General features: G+C 42.3%; 1 protein-coding gene across 2 annotated transcripts in view; it reads left to right on the forward strand.

The window, feature by feature from the left end:
* Positions 1 to 4919: 4919 nt before the first annotated feature.
* The window catches only part of LOC129196766 (probable tRNA methyltransferase 9B), a 38440-nt gene continuing 28586 nt past the window's right edge, over positions 4920 to 14773 (forward strand). For both annotated transcript variants that reach the window (XM_054804696.1, XM_054804704.1), the window contains exon 1: positions 4920 to 5319. The gene's annotated coding sequence lies outside the window, so the exon portion shown is untranslated. The remainder of the gene's footprint in view (positions 5320 to 14773) is intronic.

Raw genomic sequence — 14773 nt, forward strand, 5'->3', positions numbered from 1 at the left:
GGTGCCGGGGCAAGTGTTGAGGGGGCATGCTGGGCCGGGCCGCCGGGGGGAAGCGGGAAGGGGGAGAGGCGTGCGGTGAGGGCGGCGGAGGGGCCGGGAGCCGGCAGCGCCGTGCGCAGGTCGCTGTCCCGCCTCGGGAAGGGGAGGGAGCCCGGCCTGGAGCTGGGCTGGGCGGTGGCTCCCGCCCGCGGGGAGGGTCGGACCCCCCTGGGGTCTGGGTCCCGCGTCCCGCCGGCAGCGCCGTGACTCCCCGAGCCTGCCCGGGGCCTGCGGCCCGTCTTCTGGATCCCGGCGTAAACCGGGCTCCTAAACGGGAGTTAAAGTTTGTGTCCGTGGGGTGGAACCGACGGCGGGGGCAGGGCGGCGCGCTGAGGGTCCAGCAGGCGCAGGGCGGTGGGGCCCCGCCTCAAGCGGGTTCGCTCCCCCGTGAGCTCCTCGGGCCCGGGCCCCTCGGGTTGGGGTGCCTCGGGTGCGAGTTTCCGAGGCCGGCATCGGCCGGCCCAGCACTGCCCTGCCTGCGGCCCCGTGTCCTCCGAGTTCCCAAGGATGTGGGCTGCGGTTGTGGGTTTTTTTGTGCTCGTCCGACGCCAGGTTGCCTTCTCTGCACGGGATCTTAATACCGCATGCCTGCCTTTGGCTGGCAGGGTGGCATAAAGGGCATTTAGGCAACTGTGAGAACAGCCCTCCCAGTATTATGTCTATTTAAATAAAATCTTTCTCTGGCACATTATTTCCAGCTGGTGAAGCTGCTTACTGCACAGCTTTGATGGATGCTTCGCTGTGTGAAAGGAGGAACAAATCCCTGACCTCACGAAGGGTAAAGCCCTGACCTAAAGCATGATAAATGAGCCGTGGATTGGAGAGGTCTGTGAGGGCTGCGTATCTGCCCCCTTGGGTACCTTTACAGTTGCTTCATCCTCCTTCCAGAGGAGTTTGGCTGGGAAGCCTGCACGCTTGTAGATTCATCAGCGTACCTCTGCTCCCAAGTTCACGTCCCTCTCACGTTTCCTAGACTCTCCCAAACCCTCTGCCATGTGATTTGGGGGAACAGACCTTCTGCACCACGTACTGCAATATGGTCAGGAGTTTCTGTAGCGTGATTGACACTGGGGAGTTTTATATTTGCCCTTGCATTTTCTTTCTTCCTGTAAACATACTTATTTTACTTTCTTGTATCCCTCTATTTGTATTCCCCACTAATTCTTCTTCCAGAATGAAATCTGTTTAGAATATGAGCTGTCAGATGTCATTAGGTATTATCAGGAAACTATGTTGCTGTGTTTTGAGAACATGTATATTTCAGGGCACACCGATCCATAATGTTTGCATATTTAATACATATTTGCATTTATGAATCTCCATGCCTTTTGGAGCATTGCCAGTTGTGGAACTGCCTGACTGTGGAGAGAAAGTAGGCAGCCAGAAGGAAGATGGTTCAGTGCCTGATTACCTATCCCATTCGGTACAATAAAGCTCATTGTTAGCGGGCGTTTCTAAAACTGTGATGTTGATACAAGCAAAACCTGAGCTCATCTGCCATTGTGTTTAAAACAGTTCATGTTGCCTACCTATCAAGTGGTATTTAGTTGAACTCAACAATAAAATAATACTAATAAGCGCTATGCCTTGATGCAATGATATTTGTTAACACCTGTTCATTCTTGGTAAACCAAAATTATTTGAACTTCACATTCAAAAAAAAAGCATCTCAAAACACATTTGGAAGTCAGCAGCGTAAAATATGGAATAGATCTTTTTTAGTTATTCCAAGGTGTAAAAACCAGTTAACAATTTTGCTGCTAAGAATGAAGTCTAGCTATGTATGATGCTGTATAACATTCTTTTGTGCACATTCTGCTTGTTAATTTTCTCAATTGCTCCTGTAATTTAGTAGAGCTTATAAAATAGTTATTTTGGTTTTGACCACGAAAATCAATTTTTCAGAGTGTTAGACACATTTCTTTATGAAACATAAATCTACATGTGTATATGTGTGTACTCACACATGGAAGAGAGGTGCATATCCAAAGAAAGATAGCCTTGTAGTTAAGGTACAGGACTTCAGAGGCAGCAGATCTCTCCTTCTATACTGCTTTATGTATTTTCTCTTTGACCTTCGGGATAAAAGTTAATGTGGTTCAGTTTCATTCCTTATCTGTAAAATAGTGATATAAATATGCGCCTGTCTTGCAGAAACATTGTTTACGGTAAGTTGTTTCCTCCGGCAGTAAACTGCCTGACACATACTGATTGATAGTTATTTTGTGTATTACCCCTTAGAGAACACTATCAATATGAAATCTAGTCAGTTAAGAGTATTCTTTCACAACAGGGATTAACTGACCTCCATTTGCACTGTGTGTGATGCCCTTGAAAAGGGTCATTTCACTCCTGCACTGCGGTTTATGTGGCTGGTTGCATGATCAGCCAGGTCTGGAAACTGATCTGACTGAAAACTAACCTGGCAAAACTCAAAAACAGAAAAAACCTTTTGGCTAGATCAATTTCCCAGTCTTGCTTTAATGCTGGCAGAAGGGAATGGGCAGAAACTTGCAGACTGGAGAAAAAGGGAAGGCTCATGTTTTTGCAGTAGTATGTGGATTTAGTTTGTGTTAAGCTGACCGTGAAACTTCACCTTAAGGCGAGTGTGTCATGGCGGTTCGTATACTGCAAGTATCTATCTGTTGAAGACTCCCTGATGACACTTCATGGGCTTGCAATTACATGGCTGTTTTGTGCTGTCTGCTTTCCCTCTCAGTGTTGCTATATAAAAGACACATGCAGGCACTACCGGTGCAAATGATTGCATGAAAGAAGGGCCATCTGCAGCAGAAGTATAAAATGTATGTTGTATTTCAGGTTGGCTGTGAGAGAGTGGAAAAAAAGACCATTTTGCATTTCATGTCCACTTTAAACAGATGGTGACAATTTAAATACAACAGTAAATCATGATTTACATCTGGATTAAGAGAGGGTATGATAGATTTTTTAAGAAATAAGATACTGTGTTAGCACATCTGGCCTATAACAAGCTTGTTTATTTAGTGTTTATATTGTAGTCTTACAGAAAAGCTTACAGGGCTGGGGCCCTGTGGGATATACAATAAATATCCCCAAAGGGTTTACAGGCTTTTGAGTGTGTAGCAAGGCTACGGATGCTCAGGAGCGTGCAGCAAAACAGACAAACAAGCAGTCAAGGGCTGGTGAAAATGTGTGCAAGCTAACAAGGACAAGGTTACACGTGCACAACTCCTATGCAGTCAGAAACAGTAAAAAAACCCGACATGCACATGTACAGTGCCTTCTTTCCAAATGAACTGCACGGCGATGCCACTTTGGTCGTATCTGGAGAACTCCACTGGACGCGTGAGCACCAGGTGGCCAGTGTGGAGGTTTTGATGGAGTTTAATGTGGCATCGTGCCTGGGAGCGCTGTCAGTGGGCTGGGGCAGTCGACCTCAATTTACACAAATCCCCTGTGTTGTGAAACCGCTCTTAAGGTGTAGGTGGAAGAGAGTGGAAAGCTGCCAATGTCTGTGTGTTCTCTGGTTTTGGTTTTTGTTGTTGGGGTTTTTTTTGTTAAGATCTTGAGGATTATATGTTTCATTTGCTTTCTGGTTTATTTGTAATTATGTAACCCTGCAATAAGAATACATAGTAAGCTTCAACCAGGCACTGTAATCCATAGTTCAACTTGCATGAAATGTCCTCCCAGAGCCATGGAAGTTGCTGTTCCCAGGACAGGGTCAAAATTAAGGTGAAAAAAATGGTGCTCCCATGGTTCCTAGCTCAAGCTCTGGGAGGCTTCTCGTACCAGTCTTTGTGGTATTGCTGTTTTCAAAGGTTGAACCCCAACAATTTTAACAAATTGTTCCACTCTGCGGAGGGGGTTGCTATGGAAATGAACAGGGCTAACATCTCTGAGAACCCAACTAAAGAGCACTATATAAGGGGAGAGAGAGAGAATTTAAGAAAGTAGAGCATGCAGGGGATTAATATCTTCCTTAGATTTGTGCACCGTTCCTGTGGGCTTCAGAATTTGGCCCACTGGATAGAGATCGGGGTGGGGTTTTTCAGTCCATTCTATAGAAATTTAATGCAACTTGAATTAAACAAGATGCAAGCAAATGATTTTGAAAGTGGTCTCTGGGAGTAAGCTTGTATAGACATAAACATCTGTATTGAATTATTTTTTTGTTAATAATGTCTAGCAGAAAGATGTGATTATAATGGAACTGAAGAGGTTATTGAAGCATAACGCTTTACATGGTTTTTTGGGATAGTTACAGTTTGCCCAAAACCTGAAGCAACTGTGGTGTTCAGAGCATTGGGATGGAAAAATATTGCTATGGCAACAAATTACTTTTATATTCACATAAAGCAAAAATAGATCTCTCTTTCCCTTTGTGGGAAGCACATATTTTAAAGTGCATGAAAGATTAAAGGTGATAGGCAGAAACAGCTGCATGAATATATTTTCATTTTTCTTCATTTGGTTTATACATATTTCTGTATAAATCTGAAATGCAGAAATAATTTACAGCTAGAAGCATTTTGCAGTGAGAAAGTAGAAACAGCTTAGGAAAGGAGAAAAAGTATAATATAATCAGAACTTCTGATTGCAGTGTAGCAGCATCAGACTTTAATTGATTAAAACAAAATATCCCCAGTGTCATTCAAAAAGGAGGGAGAGAATCCTTTCTCTTCTGCATGCACCCAGCAAAACCAAAATCGCTTTGTGTCCATAATTTAAGAAAGAGACAATGTTTTTTATTTTTGATCAGTCAGGCACCTTGTCAAACTCAAGAAATAGACCTAGTGGCAAGATTATTGATTGCTTCATTTTTAGCTGTGTGATGGTGGGGGGTTTTTTATTTAGAAGGCATGCAGCTTTTACTTCTGTGGGGTGAAGAGCTTCTGGTACATCTATATGCCGTGGTGTGCGCCATCTGCAAAGGAAGTATAATATGTCTACATTGATATGTAAGGTCTATCCTGAGGTTCCCTCTCAATTATTCTGAACCACGTGAGCTGTCTTATACCATCTGTATCTCTGTTCATAATGTGCAGCAGAGCAGCCCACATTTTGTGCTTCTTAACTGCAAAATAGAGGCCTCCTCGGAAGTGGCGTGTGCATTTCTTGGCTCTTTTTCCAGCTGGTCTCTTCATATGGACAGCAGAGAGAGGTACCGGAGAATTGGGGGTCAGAGGGGAGGAATATGAGGGAGTTTGTGAGACAGTCACTTACTGACCTCCCATTCTCAAACCTTCAGCCTAAGCTGAACAAACTGAAGGAAGAGGCAGTCAAGACGTGAATTGGGTGAGTTGGAAGCGTGGTGGTTTCAGACTGCACTGCTTTAGGGCAAATGTAGAGTTTTATGGTGTAGATAGATCTGCAGACCTGGCTTTGAGGGCCACTTTAAAATTGACTCAAAGTACCAGACAGTTCAAGGGGCATCACATCCCTTCTCAAATGCCCAGAGCACAAGAGGGTCTGTGAAGGATTCGAAGGGACCACTAAGCTGAAGTTCATATTGTCCATGCTATGAAAGTTGCAGAGAGGACATTTTAGGGTAAGGAAGGGAAGGCTGTAGATGTAATGGATGTAGAAAGGGAATGGAAGAATCAGTTGGTTATTCTGCATCTCTGCAATACCTCCTAAGCTGTTTCTGTACTGATTAATAGGAGGGTGCTACAGAGCAATTTGAGGCAAGCTGGCTCACGTCCAGATTACTCAGGGCGAGCTCTTTATCTAGTACACTGACTTCTTCCAAACTATGCGGTACTTGGCTGCGGGTCTCCCTGCACCTCAAGTGGTGCTTTTGTGGCCCAAAGACATAAATATTATTTTGTGACTCTTTTCCTTTTCAGCTTGAATGGCCTGAAATAATGCGATACCTGTGTTGCAGCTCTCTGCAGTCTTGTTTGCGCAGTGTGAAACAAGGAGTGCGGCGTGCCCTGAGATGCGGCAGGAGGATATATGGAAGAGTTTGAGGGTCTGAAGTTGGGATTGTTGTAAGCCACCCCTGGTGCAGTTAAACCTCTACTGCGTGTTGCAGACAGTCCCTGGAGTGAACTCACCTCCAAGCTGTCCCTGGCAGTCTTGGAGAGACCCAGGATAGCCCAAAACATGCTCTAAAAGTTAAGAAATGTGGGTGAGCAGAGATCCAATCCTTTAGCTTGGTCTCTGGCTCACTTCAACGCTGTGCTGGCACAATTTTGACCATGCCTGTACTTGTACACAAATCCTGGCTGTGGGTCAGGAGCAGGCACAAGCCAGGGATTCTCTCAGTGGTCAGTACGGGTGCAGCCATCCAGTATGGAGGGGTAAGAGGTTTTTGCATGGCTGTTCTGTATCCGTTGGCTGTTGCATCCCAGTTGGCCTCAGCATGGTTCCAAGCACATTTAATTTACTGCTGTTGGCTGCAACACTAATGCCACTAGACGTGGTGTCATAGTACTATTATCAGAATAACCCAAATAAAGAGTTGTATCCTATTGTTTTATTAAAATCTTCGTGGCTAGTTTATCCTGCGTTTGAAAAGAAAATGGAGTTGAATAGTTTCTATAATGGAACCCAGTCTGGACAAAATTTCAGTAGTTTATATTTTTTGGCAACGTTGTCAGAAAACATGTGTTGGACCCCATCCACAGCTACAGTGCTTTGAGTACATGAACTAGATATTTTAAAAGTTGGGTATATCCACACAATCCAAAATTAAGCCTTGGAATGCTGTGTTGACGTACCCTCAATTACACTGATGCAAACTTGTTTGCATCAAAGGAACAGAAGTAGGCTAGAGATATTTTTGTACTTGCAACCCAGAAAGGGACCAGAGAGACATGTCGTGTTACCCTTCCTTGATGTGGTCCTCAGAACCGTAGGACTCGGCTTCTGCTTCTTCCCCCTATTTTTTTGTGTGTGCAGCTGAATTTTTGCCCTCTGTGCACTGGGTTTTGTTGTGCTCTTAGATGTCAAATGCAAATTTAGTCATGTTACCCATTTAGAATAAATGTTAAATTGCATACCTTGCTATGTCCCGTGGCCTTTTTCTGAGAAAGAAGGCAGTAGGCATGCATTTCTTTTCAATTTTTGTGTCTTTTTCTCTCTAAGAAGAAAGAACATTAAGAAAAGCATGCAGTGTGACAGAGAGTGCACACACATAACTTAAAACATTGTCTGAAGTAATTCATCCCATTTTGTAAAAAGAAGTGGATCAGAATGAGGTATAAATCTATCCTAATCTAATCTTAGTTGTTTACTCACTTAGTCCTGTCCTCTCACTCTCTCTCCACCCTTAATGTGTAGCTTTCTGGAGTCTTTCGGGTTCTGCTTGACACTGGTTTTTTTATCATTACTTAAGAAAGAATAGAGTTGGATGTGGCTGTTTTACCTCTTCTCTCCGCGTGCTATCCAGATAAAGATGAGACCAGAGTATTTTAGTAGCAAGTGGAGCCACTGTCTCCCAGTGAGATTCCCACTGGTGGGATCTCTGCCAATGAGAAGTTAAACACAGTAGGTGTTCATAGGTAGTGAGTTTTCCTGTTTTGTCAACCAAAGTCCAGTGACTGTTTCATTATTGCAGACCTTGCCATATATTACCTCTAATATAACATTAATAATACACCTGTGCATGATAAGTCTTCTGCATTAGGCATAAATCAGTACAGTGGAAAATGAGGAATTTTGGAGAGACACTGCTATAGACTATGACTGGCATATTCATTTATTCCTCTGTTGGTGTAATCTAACAGAATTGCTGCACAAGTGGTTTCTGTTTGGTTTAGTTCAAGCAAGTTCTTGCAGAACAATGAACAAAGGGATTGGGGGATTTATACATTCCATTATAAATACAGTGGCATTTCCATGACCCTGTTTAGAAGAGTAAAGCTTCTATTTGTCTCCTGCTGATTCTGTAAACATGCACATGGTAAGTTCAGTAGAAATCCCTCAGGTATTCCAGTGTCAGACCACAAAGTCATTTCTGCCTTTTAAAGAAAATACTGTGTTTCAAGGAACAGGGACTTTGGGGAATATTCCTTTGAAGTGGAGACTTGATGCAGCAATGCGGATGTAAAGAACTGAAAGGCTGGGCACAGAACTGAAAAACCAGCAAAATAAAAAGACAAAATATATATTTATATACTTTCTGAGTTTAGTTACCTTGGTGAAAATCTGCAGCATCTACAGAATTTCCTGGAATAGCTCGGATTAAAATACATGCCTGCCTGAAGATAAAATGAACCGCAGTAAACAAAGAAAGGAGAAACACTGACCTGTGCTGGCAGCAGATAGTTAGGGAGGGAAAATAAATAAGATTGTGAGTTTTTCCTTCTTTCTTTTCACAAATATTAATCCTTTGGATTAATTCAGAGCCACTAAGACAAAGTTCATTATTACAGAATCCAATTACTTATTTAATTTCTGATTTCCAAAGGATATACAATTCATGCAACCGTGTTTCCTTGTAGGCTGGTCACTCCTTTCCCGAGTATTTTCTTAAAATGCTGGCTGATTTTAACCAAAACGACAGCAAGGTACCAGGCTCATAGTTACCATGTTCCAACATGTGTGTGAAACTCAGTGTATGGGTAGAGGAGAGAAATCCAGACCCACCAGGTAGTTATAGTTGAGCCTTTTACCATTTTCACAGGCACTGACAATTGGCTCTTTCACGTGTGTTTGCTGCCCACCAGGGCATGGATATAGGTGTGTGTGATGCGCTGAAATGATGAAGTTCGGACAAAATAGAAAGTGGAAAGCTGGTTGTTGCACACACAGATAATAGTCGAAGCATGAAAAGGGGCCATAAGGTAAGGGGGCCATAAGGTAAGGTAAGGGGGGCATAAGGTAAGGGGGGCATAAGGTAAGCAGTACTGGTGCCTGTGGTACAGTTCAGGCACAGCTCACTGCCCGCTGGACTGATCTCAGGGCTTTGTAGGCATAATGGCACAACGTAATGGCAGAAAGGGTCTGAAGGATGGAAATCACGCCTGCTTGTGTCATAGAGCTGGATTTTATTCTGTTGCCTAGAACTGGTGCTGAATTGTGGCAACAGCAGAGGAGAGGACCGTGATGAAGTCAACTGCATCTCCCTCCTTGCAGTATATTACAGCCTGAAAACTGCTGGGACCTGCCCTGTGTCCCTAAAGAGAAGTTTTCTCAGCCTGGGACTGGCAAAACACAGCACAGTGCAGCTGTGTTCTTTCCCCACTTTGGTAGATTGCAGTTCCCCACTATGAGGGCTTTTGGTATTCATAAAGCATCAACAAACATAATCTGCGACAAGCTGGATTGTTTCTCAAATTAGAGTTTGGATTTGGTTGTGTGGGATAAATTCTCATCATTGCATAATGAGGACAGGGCTGGTATTGATTGTGTATAATTTTCATATTAGCTGTACAACTTGAAGTAGCAACTCTAACGCTCTTGGATTTTCATTCATGTAATTGAGAAGACAGGAACTTTTTCTTTCAAAATACTTTTTTTAAAGATTTTTCCAATCTTCAGCCTTTTGAAAAGGTATATTTACTGAATATTTTTCTCTAATTGGCTTAACTTCTGGGAGCCAATATTAATTGAAGTTTCACACTCTTCAGCAATTCTTTTTGTGGCTTGCAAAGGGGACACACAATTTTAAATCTTCATGTGAAAAAGCCTATGATACAATATCTGGAGATGAAAGCATTCGAAGTCCAGATTTCAAATCCCATTGCAGCAGAATATTTACTTGTCAGGTCTTGCTTGTTGTCAGTGTTGAAATGCATGTAATTTCCTGCAAGGGAGGGTTTTGGAATGTGAGGCCGCAGCAGTAATGAAGGAAATTTGTACGGTGGTTGAGCTGATAGTGGGAGTGTGAGAACTCTGCATTGTAAAGTCAACACAATGCCAACATTAGCATTCAGATGAAATTTAGGCTTCCGTGAAGAGGCTGTCAGGCAGTCAGTTTGTCGAGATAAAACCTCACTGTGGTTGTGCACCCTGCGAGCAGCTCTGTGGTATTTCGGAGGTGAAGTGCAAGTACTTTTTGGAGCGTCAGCGCTGTTCATCCTTGGCATGGGGTCCCCTCTTCTCTAGCACGAGAGCTTTTGGTTGTTGGTCCCTGTTTACAACAGGCTCCTGTCTTTATATTCTAAAGATAACTGCGCGTTGTTTTAACTGATGTTGGTTGAATGGTATGATTTTGGTTTTTTAAAATCCTGTTAAAAAGGACAAAGAACATAAAATCAGAGCTTAAAATGGGTGATCCTTCACCTGCTAGCTGTAGTAGTTGTTGCATAGTTACAGCAGCACTTTTGGGGTGCTTAGGGTGCCAAGCCATGGACTGAGTCCCTGTTGTGCAAGGCAGTGGTAAGCCATGAACAAAAGAGCTTACAATTCACCTCCGCAGTCTTTTGCATGTGAATGTGAATGGCCACGCTCCAGGGACTGGGTTTTTCCTTGGCATGGTGCTGTGCCCAAAGAAGGAAAACTGTAGTAGCTCAGCTAATGCAGTAATTCAATTTCCAGTACAATCGTATTACCGTTGTATAACTGCATCAGAACAAACATTTTATAACGAACATGAGCAGAGAGCAGTGTGCTCATGTCTACCACAAAGGTGGCCTGGGCTGTGATTCAAGAAACAGCGCAGGGTTGCTGGCAGGCAGGGGAGTAAAGGAAATGGGGAGACAATTCTGGGTCAGCAGCAGCCTCAGACAGTGGCCTAAACACTGCCTAGTATTTTGTGGTGTCCAGATGGATTCTATACTCGTTTCCCTGCCTTCACTTGGCATACTGCCTGTCAGGGAGAAAGGGATAAGGCTGGGAAGTCCCTTGATACTCTCTGCAATCCCTTGCTGCCGCCTTTTGATTCAGCATCTTTGTGCATCAGCCTTCTCACACAGGTGGGCCCAAGGCAAGCTTCGAAGGGAGAGGAGGTGGAAAAAGATGGACTTATGTCTGCTCAGAGAGAATTCCTTCATAGCAATGGTCACACGGTTTCTTAAGAATTGTTCTACGGTAGGAAAATAGGAAATTTGTTTCCCCTAAACAAAAAAGATGCAGGAGTGCAATGATTTTAACCAAGTGTCTCAGCTGGAGCCCAGGGCATTCTCATTTGGCCTCCACTGTATGGACGTATTCTGCTAAGTGTAGGGAGGCGGTGAAAAGTAGCAATCTCTGGTCAACAGGTAAGCTCATCGTGATGTATGGTGTCAGGTCCTCCTGCACCATCACCCACCTGGAATCCACAGCATATGCTTTCAGTCTGGGGAAAGCACAGCTCACAGAAACTTTGCTGAGTAGTGGGGGGGGGGTGGTAAAATGAAAGCTAGAATACAGCCAGCTGCTAAAAATCATGTTTCTGTAATACGTTAGTGTTCTTTCAAAGTATTTTCAAGCTAGTGTGGAAAGAAGAACAAATGGACATAGTTCTAGCCTTTTCAAAAAGGTTTGATAAAAGTTTTTTACGGAAGTTTGTGAGTAAACTTAGAAACCACAGAGTGATAGGTGAAGTCTTGTTGTGGATTAAAACCAGACTAATATGTAGGAAAAAAATGGGTGCAGAAATAAACTGTCCACTTCTAGGCAGGCAGATGAGCTTATGGTGTGTTGTCCTATGAGCTGAAACAACGGTAAATGTATTCATAGGTTAAACAGCCAGTAGGCAAATATGCTAATGACGTATATAGAAGTAAATGTAACCTGTCAGATAAATAATCAGGTGACAAGGCAGACTAAGCATTTCCATTAAAATTTTAACCTATTTTTTAAATAGTTGAGCAGTTTGGAGAATTGCCTCTTCTCTAGTTTATATTTGTGCATAAGCCGAACCCTCAGAAAGCAGGATACTTGTGGGTAAAGGGGCCCATGGGTTTTTTGGCTGCAGAGACTGAGTCAGCGTGTGCCCGGCCTTCCTATAACCTGCCAAAACAGCGGGACTTGTCTGGTTGGTTTGTTTTGCAAGGGTTTGGATCTGAGCATGTGTAGGCAACCTGTTTCAAGCCTCTTCAGAATCACACAAGTGATGGGAAGCGGCAAACTGCAGGAGACAGGCGTGGGGGGAAAATAAGTTATCTGGCAAATGGTTAGAATTCTTTCTGTATTAATATTCTAAATTTAACAGCTGGGCAAAAGCTTTCTCCTTATTGACATGACAAGCTATTGCCTGGCCAACATTGATTAATTTAGAGGACAATTATTTTCCCATTGGCATCAATGAGATCCGACTAGGGCCCCAGATACTTCTGTGTAGGATTGGTTTCACAGCAGATTTAATAAAGCTGGCGTTTATATTCCAGGGAAGAATTGAACAGCAAGATACAGAGGATGCAATACAGTCAAAAGTCACACAGAACAGCTAGAAACAAGATAAGAACAGAAAATATGTCATAAAATAGAATTGAAGTAACCTGTTTTTGTAGAATGGTGGCAAATATTTTTGAACAACCATGCAGTGTGAAAAAAATGTAAAATGCTAATTTAAAATTAGCAACATTATTTTTAAACAAACGAAACATTTTTTTTGTTTAAAAGCATATGTAATACATATTATGTCAGTAAGCATATTCTGTGACATTTATCATGTGCCTGCCTTTTGTAGTTGTTTGTGGTTTCATTCAAACTGGGGGGAAGGAGTGGGAGCAATCTGAAATTTATTCTAAGTAGGATGATGATAGAGATATGCAGGAATTCAGGAGACCGGAGACATTCTTCCCCTCCCTCCTGTGGGGCTGCCGTGGTGTGATGTACAGGTTTCCCCCAAGGTTTCTGGCGTGCGATGCAGCCAGAGCCAGAGCTCCGGACAGGAGGCACTTTTGGCTTCTGCCAGTGCAGCCCTTGCTTTGTTTCTGGGATAAAACTTGGGCCTGCAGAAATGTTTATGAGCCATTACTGACATAATGTGATCTAAATTAATCTTGTTTTATCTGTTCCAGTTAACGATACTTTAAAATTCGGTAGTCAGTAGAGAATAACTACGCTTTTAAGAATTTTCAATTTTCCAAATGCATAACTTAGAGTTTGTAATTAAAAGAAAGGCACCTTTACTTTCTATGAAATACTTTTTTGGGCCTCCCAAGATATGAATTATACTGAAAGACTGAACATCTTATAATTAACACTAATTTACATGCATACTAGTGCTCTGTGCTAGTGGAATCAGATCCATTCATCCATGTGTCTCAGAATCTTTACTGCTAAGAGATAATTGAGGTTTTTCTATAATATAGATAGAAGGGAGGGGTGAAAAAGGTATCTTGTTCCATCTTTTTGACTTACAGTCCTACAAATTGGTCAGTATCTGTCATGAGCTGGTTCTGCAGCTGCTTCATTCGATGTTGCCTGTGGCCCCATATACAACCTTGGTCCCCCCAAGGTCATTTTTGCCATGGAAGATCACTTGTGCAGTGGGAGACATAAAGACGTAGGTATGTTGCATTTGCCCAAGCCAGGAGGGTGGGACCAAACCGCTTACACGAGCCCCTCATGCAAAAAGGCCAAGCTCTGTTCTCCCTAGAGTCCTTTCAACAGAAACAAGAACCCTTCAGATGACTTACAGATCTGAAACTTCTATATTCTGTTATTGCAAAAATATTTTTTTCATGTCTTGCTGTAGTTCACCAGGAGTTTCATCTCCTGAGTGGACTCTGAAAGTTTTATTGACTTATCAAGCTCTTAAAGGTCATGATATCAAACGTACCCATCTTTTATAGACATTTTCAATTGTCCTGGTTTCATCTAAGAGCTGTAGGAGACAGTTCTTCTGAAAAGCACAAATGACTGTTCTAATAGGGGACATATATTTCAGATTCCAGGAAAGTTTAATATCTGTCTAAGCAGCAAAGGTTTTCCCTTCCCTTAGAAGCTTGGATTGATGTCATCCTGCATGGAACGGATGCTTTGACATTGAACTTCTCTGATTATTTTGCCAAATGAGAAGCTATAGGCCACTTCATTCACCAGCTGGTCATTATTCTATTGTCTTTTCTTATTCCAATGAAGAGAAAAATGTGGAGAAAAATGATGAGAGATTTTATTTTGCCAATTTTGCCTTAGTTTTAGAGTATAGTGTTATAGAATTTTTGGTACCCTACATCCTGTCACATTCCTTAGACCAAGGACACTGAGTAGGACAGATTGCACAGGCAGGAGAATTACTATTCTTTATCATCAGTTATAGTCCTGGCAGGGACATTGACGTTTTCCTTTGACTTCAGAAGAACCTTCTTTATTTTTACTTTTAAAACCATATTTATTCCAGAATGCATTTCCTACAGCAGACTGTAAATATTTTTTTTTTTAATCTCTTTGTATTGTTTTATAGAAGGTAACTGGGCAATTGGTAGTAAGTTCACTCAGGAGAAATACATTACTAATAACTCCTACGAATTTTTTTGTCTTTTCTGTTGTGAAGCTTGTTTTGTTTAGTGATTTGTATATCAAAACTCTTTTAGAACATTCATTTGACTTTAAAACTTAATGCTCAGGATGCTGTAGTGCAATATGACTTGTAACTTTTCATCTTCATACATCAAAAATAATTTTTTTATAGATCACATCACATTTGTCTATTTATGAAGACTAATTTGTGAATTTTCTAATAAATAAAAGACCTACTTTGTTTGTCTTTTAGACCTATTTTTGCTAACATCACTGAATTGGGTAGAAAGGAAGACCACTTTCTAGGTTTTATGCCAAAGTTACTTAATATGTCTGCTAATGTGGCTGAGAGATTTTGGCCCTTCTCTGTGGCAGGAACATATCATCCAGGCCTAACAAGAAGACTCAGCAC

Source organism: Grus americana, chromosome 1 (genome assembly GCF_028858705.1).
Source record: "Grus americana isolate bGruAme1 chromosome 1, bGruAme1.mat, whole genome shotgun sequence".
NCBI lineage: Eukaryota > Metazoa > Chordata > Aves > Gruiformes > Gruidae > Grus > Grus americana.